At 44.3% G+C, this 7,878-nt stretch overlaps 1 long non-coding RNA gene across 1 annotated transcript in view; it reads right to left on the bottom strand.

Moving 5' to 3' along the window:
• Positions 1–3,465: 3,465 nt before the first annotated feature.
• Positions 3,466–7,878, bottom strand: part of LOC103016807 (uncharacterized) — a 223,824-nt gene continuing 219,411 nt past the window's right edge. Inside the window, exon 7 of the long non-coding RNA XR_009009096.1 lies at positions 3,466–3,589. This is a non-coding gene — a long non-coding RNA (uncharacterized LOC103016807). The remainder of the gene's footprint in view (positions 3,590–7,878) is intronic.

Here is a 7,878-nt window from a genome sequence, read left to right as displayed (position 1 = left end):
CTGAGGCAGAAAAAAAGATGTACAGGAACACGATGCAGGTGTCAGGTAGATGCTGGGAGAATCCGAGGAAAGACAAGAACAGCTCAGCAACTGCGATTCTTTGTGGATTCGACACGTCGCCCCGAGGGAGCAGCAGAACGGGCCCCAGAGACAGCTTAGATCCTTCCGGTTCCGGAACTTGACTCCCTCTTCCATGAGGACCTCTGTCCTCTAGTCCGGGCCCTTGTGGGATCCCCATCTCCGTATCGATGTCTGTCCTTACAACAGTCCCATTACCTGAGGCGGCCAGAGAGGATCTCCAAAGCAGGAAGAGACTCTGTCCCACGTGGGGCACCTTGTGGCCCTCAGAGATGGGCTCTGGCACAATCTGCCACACGACTCTGAATGGAAGGGCGCTGGGACAGGCAGGTGGAGTCATAGGTCTGCCCAGCCCTTGTCACCTCTTCCCCTCGGGCGGCAAGGCTGAGAAGCCACAGGAGCCAGCGTTACACAGCTCCAGGGTGAATGGGGCCCCTGGAGTCGCACAAGGCAGCCCTGCTTGGCAGCCCTTTAGGAGGCCCAGCGACGGGAAGGCATGTTCCCACAGCATCTGCAGACCCCGAGCCTGCCCCTCCCCACCCCCCGTACCTCCAACCTGTGCCATCTCACTGGGCTTCCAAGAGAGAGCGCCACCTTGGTCACGTCCAAACGCCAAAGTCACTTGGCTCAGCCCCCCTCTCCCTGCCCCCATGACAACCCCTTATACTGTGACTTGAGGGACCCAGAGCATGAGCTGACCGTGACTTTTAGCCGCTAACAAATGGCAACTCTTCCTCCCGCTGCGTAAGGAGCATGTGATGGGCGACCTCCACGGGAGCGGGCGCGGGCAGCTTCTCAGGCGCTCCTCTCCTACATGGGTACCTAGTCTGCTCTTTGATCAAAAGAAGCCAGGGTGCTAAGGAGGGAAGATCAGTACAGAGCAAGCACATCTACCGTTAAATTTCTTTGCAGCGACTCATTACCAAAATAAATTGTAAAGAGAAAGAAATAGGGTAACTTGAAAAGGAAAAATTCACCTTATTAGCGTGTTTGATTTTGTGCAGTCACAAAGGAGGGAAAGGTGATTGGTTTGTTGGTTTTGGTTTTATGTTCCAGATCTAGTGCTTGTAAGTGCACTCATTTATGAGAAAGTGGCCGACAAAGGGAAATGTTTTAGACTTTTTTTTTTCTGATTGACTTTTTAAATAAGCAATTCCAGAAGTTTTCTGGAATTTGTCGCCCAAAAAGTTAGATGGGGACAAAGCAGCACTCCCTCTCCCATAGCATCGTTGGTCTTTTACCTGAGTGCTGAACTCCTTAAATCTCTACATACAGTTTTTGTTCCCAAAACGTAACTGTAAGTTCAGGATGGTCCATTGTCCAGACCCTGCATGTCCCGACCTCTCTGTTGGCTGTGGACTACCGTGGAGTCCTGGATCTAGCAGACAACACGTCACAGGCCACCGTGCAAGCTGGCAGAGGGTGCCTGTCTGGAAGGCCACTCACAGGCAGGATACAGCCATGGAAAGAACTGGAATAGATGCAGGCACACGCAGGCCTGCTTCCTCAAGAAATGCATCCCCTGGGAGATTGTATTTAATGGACACACCCTGCTTCCCACTCTCAAAGCCTGGGTGGGTCCACCAAAAACGAGGGAAATGTCTACAAGATGCGGGGAGATCCTCTGGCTCCAAAAGATAGGGCTGGAGAAAGGCATTGAGTCCTGAGAGAATAAGTAATGGGAACCACAGATGGGAAGAGAAGGAATTCTTGCTTCCATTCAAAATTTTTAAGTGCTTTCACCTGCTAGAATGGAGTTGGAATGGAGTTGGAATGACGGCTGTGTGCTATTTTTTCAGTTAAGAGCTCTCCCCAGAGCGGAGCTTATTGTAGTAGGGCTTTGCAACGCATGACTTTCTGTCTTGATGGCTCCATTCCATGCTTCTGGCTTTCTGAAATTCTTTTGCAGAGCAGTGCCTCAAATCTCTCACTCACGAGTTTACCAAGATTCTATGTGAGATTATCATGCTAAGTGAAGTAAGTCAGACAGAGAAAGACAAATATATGATATCACTTATATGTGGAATCTAAAAAAAAAAATGATACAAATGAATTTATTTACAAAACAGAAACAGACTCACAGACATAGAAAACAAACTTACGGTTACCAAAGGGGAAAGTGGGGTGGGGAGGGATAAATTAGGAAGTTGTGGGTAACATATACACACTACTAATAGATAAACAACAGGGACCTACTGTAGAGTGCAGGGAACTATAGTCAATATTTTGTAATAAACTACATGGGAAAATAATCTGAAAAATATCTATATCTATATCTATATCTATCTATCTATATATATATAGATATATATCTATATATATATATCTGAATCACTTTGCTGTACACCTGAAACTAACACAACACTGTTAATCAACTATACTCCAATATAAATAAATAAATAAATACATTTAAAAAATGCAATGGTAAAGAAAAAGAAAAAAGATTCTCTGTGAGGATTTAGAACAAGGCTCAGCATTCACCGGAACGGCCCAGCCTTCTTTTCTCTCCTGTGATTGCTATGTTAATGAACCTGTTCACTGGTCGATCTAAGGGATTCTAGTAGAGGGAGCGCGCAGCCTCTGAACTCAGTCTGTCGCACTTGGAAAGGAACAGAGGCCCTGGCCAGGCAGAGGGGGCCGGGGAGTTTAGGAAGCCTTCCAAGACTCAGACCATTGTGTGGAGATGTAAAAGATCACAGCTCTCCTGGTTATTACCAGTGATGAATGGCTGGGCGGGCAGTTCTGCACCACAAGAATTGCTGAAATTGAGGAAGCCTCCTGGAATGAACGGCAATTGAGGAGGAAGCGAGAGACCTATGGCAGAGTGACCTTAGTGGCAGAAAAGCCATGTGTCACATTGCTGTAATAATTTACGACAAACATTCCTCTGTCTGGGATTTGCCTTTAAATAGAAATCGCAGATGACGCAAGCTCAGGGGCATCACCTCCAGGCACAAAATCCACCAGCAGGGAAAACTGCACGCAAGGCTTTCACAGCTTTGGGGGACTGTGGCATGAAAGAGCCCAGCTATTTGAGTTTCATCTGTTAGTTTTTAAAGGCCAGTGAATATGGGAAAGTTGTAGCTGGGAATGAGCAGCCTTTACCTCGTAGGCTGTTAACAAACTTAGGGGTCTCCGCTCGTTGCCGTGTCTGAATTCTCCTAAAGGGCTCAGCCCCTGGGGCCTGTCTCTTAGGGGCCCAGCCATTTGGACTTCAGGACTATCTCAGGCCTCAGGGGAGGGGTAGTGGTGTCTGTTAGTCTAGACAAAGGCGCTCATAGCTATGGAGACCCTCTGGCACCGTGTCAGACACACATTTCCTAGCTTCACCTCCATTACTTCAGAAACAAGGCTGTGAAGTGTGAAAAATGATGGGGTTCGGGTTACCTCTTCAAGGCAGGTGAGGAAATGCTCAAGGCTGTAGGCAACTGGGCAGCCATTCCAGAAGCAGGACTTCCAGGGATTCAACGATGGTGGCATCGCAGGGCACGGGTCATAGGAAGTACTTGATCTAGGAGTGGACATCAAGTAGTGTCACTCGTCTCCCCAGCTGGTGAAAGCAGCAGTCACATCCACTGGCTCCCACCCAAGGACCCCTGGTCTCCAGCCCAACTCCTTCAAACTGCAGTTCTGTCTGTCCCTCCCTAGCATTTGCGGCTCATGAACTTGCCTCCTCTTCCTCTGGATCTCACTGAAAATTTCTACCCCTGCATTTTCTCACAGAGAATTGTCTCTTAGTTTGAGCTGAGGGAAGGACTTGACTCCATCATCACAGCTTAAGTACCATATTCTTCTTGTGTCTGCTCCCCATCCTCCTAGGCAAATAGGGCGGCTCTGATGCTTATCAGGCAGCCTGTGAGAGCAAGGCATTCCACTCTCTAGGGCTCAAAGTGAGTCAACAAGGAAACAGAATTTACTCTATTGTAAAGTAAACGTTATCTTTATGGGTATTGGACCCAAACAAGTTCTGTGACACAGAACAAACTGATGGAATTTAAAATGTAGAATATGTAAAACTTAATGCCAAGGATCAGTGGCTCAAAATAAACATGGAGGTGAAAGATTACAGAACTTAGGTCACAATTCAAAAGCATAATACAGTGTTCTGCAAGCAGAGATCCAGGGAAATATCTGTTAAAAGCAAAACATGGTCAGAAACACGCTGATATCAGGACTTACACATATATACACACAAGTGTAGGTTTGTGTGTGCATGTGTATTTGCATACACATATGTGTGTATGTATGTACATGCATACATATGTATACATACACATACATATATATGTATAAAGAGAGAGAGAGGTGGAGATGGGGAAAGCTCTCGCCACCATTCTCTCTTCTACTTCCTAATTCTAAGAAGCAAACAAATGGTCCTCAAGACTAAAATTTTAGGTTAGAGGAAACCTCTGGGGCGTTAGAGACAGGGCATAAGAACAGCTAATGGGAATTCTTTTTACCATCACATGATACCATGTGATTTGCCTTACACAGGGCCCTGGTTACCAGCCCCCTTTCACTCCTGTGCCTTCACTCACTCCCTTCCTCTCGCCTTCATGTTCCTGATCTCAGACATAGTATGGACTATCTCAGGGAATTATCTGCAAGGAATCCTGTCTGCCTGGTTTATTGTACTGGACAGCAGGTAGATGAATTCTTTTCTGGTTAACAGGCAGGAGAGAACAGTGGTGAGCCTGGATGCAAAGCTATGTTTGCCCAGGCAGCTGTTCCCACCTGTCTTCCCAGGCAAAGAGCAAATGGGAGTGACTGATGTAGGCTGTCACCAGCACTGAAAATCTCATGTTGAACTGGAACCAGGATCTTGGAGCAGTGGTTCTAGATAGGATCTAAGGCAGCAGGACGTCATGCTTGTGGGCACCTCACCAGAATTCTCCTTCACTGACCATGGGGATCCCCATCATTAGGAGCTAAGCACTTTCTTCTTCAGGGAACAGATAATCTTTGGCCTCAATGCTGCCTTTTAGTTATCAGATGTAGGAAAATCTTTAGCGTGTCAGAGTTAGAATGCTTGACCTTTGCCGTTCTAAGATATTTACTGCTTCAGGGCCTCCAACATTCTTCCAGAAAGTTCACAGAACAATATAGAAACCAAAAAAAAAAAAAAAAAAAGGAAAATCCTGGGGCTCAGGGAAGACTGAGATGAGGGAATTCATCCTTCCATCCACTCTCTTTATGAGTGCTGTTACTAAGAATACGCTAAAGTTGTGTATTCTTCAGGCATTTGGCCAAAGCCCCAAGGCATTTTAAGTTTGAGTGGAAGGAGAGTTATTCCTTCAAAATCACTACCTTGATAAATGTTTTTTATTTTATCCCCTGGATGGATTTAATTCAAAGTCATTTGCTTATTGCATTGAGAGATTCAAGCTCAAAGATATTTCATTATGCCTAACCTTTATCCCATCAAGTAGATTAAAAGTCTAAAGCATTAGCTGGCCTCCTGTATAGCTGGTCTGTTAGATATGTATGTTCAATTGCAGCTTGCAAAAGAGCAATAAATTACATCAGCCTTAAAACAGTACTTATTCAGGACTTGGCTCTATTTTGAGCTTACGCTTGGCTTAATTGTACAAAGCAAGGAAATAATAGGACAGCGAAACTACTGAATTCATAAATACATTTCTGTTAGCAAGAAAGGCCAAAAATGTCATCCAATGTAAATTTATCCTTGGCTACTGAGTGATTACACTTTCAAGGACTTGGGAAATTGGCAAGACTTCTGGCTCTGTGCCAGCAGTGTTCTTAAATGTGGTCTTATAATAGAAAAAAAATGCCATATTTAAGAGAGTAGATGCAGGTATCTTGTTTTGGTGAGGCCCCTCTCACTGTGGAATCCCTAAAAGGGAGTTCAGGGAGAAATCTAAGCACTGTGATGTCTAGTAATTTTTCTCTACTTGCCCCAATAAGCAGGCAGATACGTAACGTGGTAAGAAACTTCAGTTGTGAACGACGCATATACCACAATATCTTGATGAATAACAAGGTTTTCCTTGATATGTGGTACTGAGACATATAGTAAAGGAGATGATATCTGTGCTAAAAAGAATATGGAAAGCCCACACAGGGGTAGGGGTTGTGTGTGTGTGTGTGTGTGTGTGCACGTGCCTGTGTGTGTGTGCATTGGTATGCTGGTAAATATTTCACAACCAACCCTCTGAAACAAAAATAAAAAGCCCTGGTGTTAGCATTTGCCAGTTTCCATGATGTAAATACTCCCACCACAGCTGATTTCAAGCTCCCAATGAGACTTCACTGAACAGAGGTGGGAAGAGATGCACAGTAGCATACTATTATATAGTATTCCCAGCACATGGATATCATAGGCATAAAAAAACAGGAAGTGACAGAGTTTGAGTGTTTATTATCTTTGCTTTCAAAGTAATTTATTTAATTATTAAGTTTATATAAATTCTAATAATGGCTGTGTTTAGTTGTTGGCTTGCAAATTTCCTAAAATGTTAACAATTTGCTCTCAGGAACTGGCTCCAGCACACCGTGTGTGTGTGTGTGTGTGTGTGTGTGTGTGTGTGTGTGTGTGTGTACACATGCACACATGTGCACATGGAATGTAACTGACAAAGTATAAACCTGGACAAAGTATAAACCTATCTATGGGCCAAGGAGTGTGCCAATACTAGAGCCCTTCTCTTTGAGTTTAAAAAGATTTCCAGAGTGAAGCAGAATGCTTAGTGGACAAAACAAAAATTGGCCAGGATCAGGAATCCAGAGTGACCCCAGAAACCAGAGTATGCATTCAAGACTCCCCAAGAGTTTGAATGACATTAATGCCAGGCTGCAAATGAAAAGATGTGTCCACCTTGGCTGGTCCCACCTCACAGCACAGGATTTTAGTACAATCTTTTCAGCAGTTACTCAGAGAACACTGTTTTTGTTCGTTTGTTTGGGTGGTTTTGTTTTTTATGGTATCTGAATTTTTAGCAAAGAGAATGTATTTTTGTAGCCTGAAAATATCCTTGATTGTGGATCGAAGAGCATAATAGAAGGGGCTGCTTTCATTCTCATTGACCAACTATTTCATAGTGAACTGTGGTCACATATTTTTCTTTTGGTCCAAAACCTTCACACACACCCTTGTTTTGGTAACTGGTCCAGTCTTCCTGACCACAGAAGTGGGTTTCTGACCCAGGTTTGCCAACCTCCTTCTTAGTTATGCTAGTTGGTTTCTGTCACTTGCAACCAAGAATGCTAACTAATAAAGGGATTGGAACAGGTCAAGAAACCTTAAAATTATTGGGATGGATGGATGGATGGAAGGAAGGGAGGCAAGGAGGGAAGGAGGGAGAAAAAGGGAGGAAGGAAGGGCAGGAGGAAGAAACTAAGGAAAAAACAAGAAGAAGAATAAATAAGGGAGGACCAAATTTAAGTAAAAATTTCATGTGTGGGAGGTAGTTAGGAGATCTGCCTAACAGATTGGTGGTTATTTGAGGATAAATCTTTATAAATCATTACCCTCCAAAAATCATTTCAAATATTCTTCTGAAACACTCAACACTTTTCAGGGTTTTTTTCATGAACCCTTTCTTAACACAAGTTTTGCATGTAAGGCATCGGGAGCAGCAGAAGTGGTTTGTTCATAGTGATGTAATGTGGAGACTGGACAAGAGCATCCCATCCAAATATCTCTTAACTCTGCCCTCCTCTCCTTTCCATCGTCTGCCATGGCCCTGAGTTGACTTCTCTTTCTTTCTTGTCTGGACTGTGACCATAGTCTTCTCTTTGTTCTGCTGGGTTCTAATATCTTCTTTACTCATCCAGTTTTTA

The sequence above is a fragment of the Balaenoptera acutorostrata genome, chromosome 8 (genome assembly GCF_949987535.1).
Source record: "Balaenoptera acutorostrata chromosome 8, mBalAcu1.1, whole genome shotgun sequence".
NCBI lineage: Eukaryota > Metazoa > Chordata > Mammalia > Artiodactyla > Balaenopteridae > Balaenoptera > Balaenoptera acutorostrata.
This window is presented reverse-complemented; position numbering and strand designations above follow the sequence as displayed.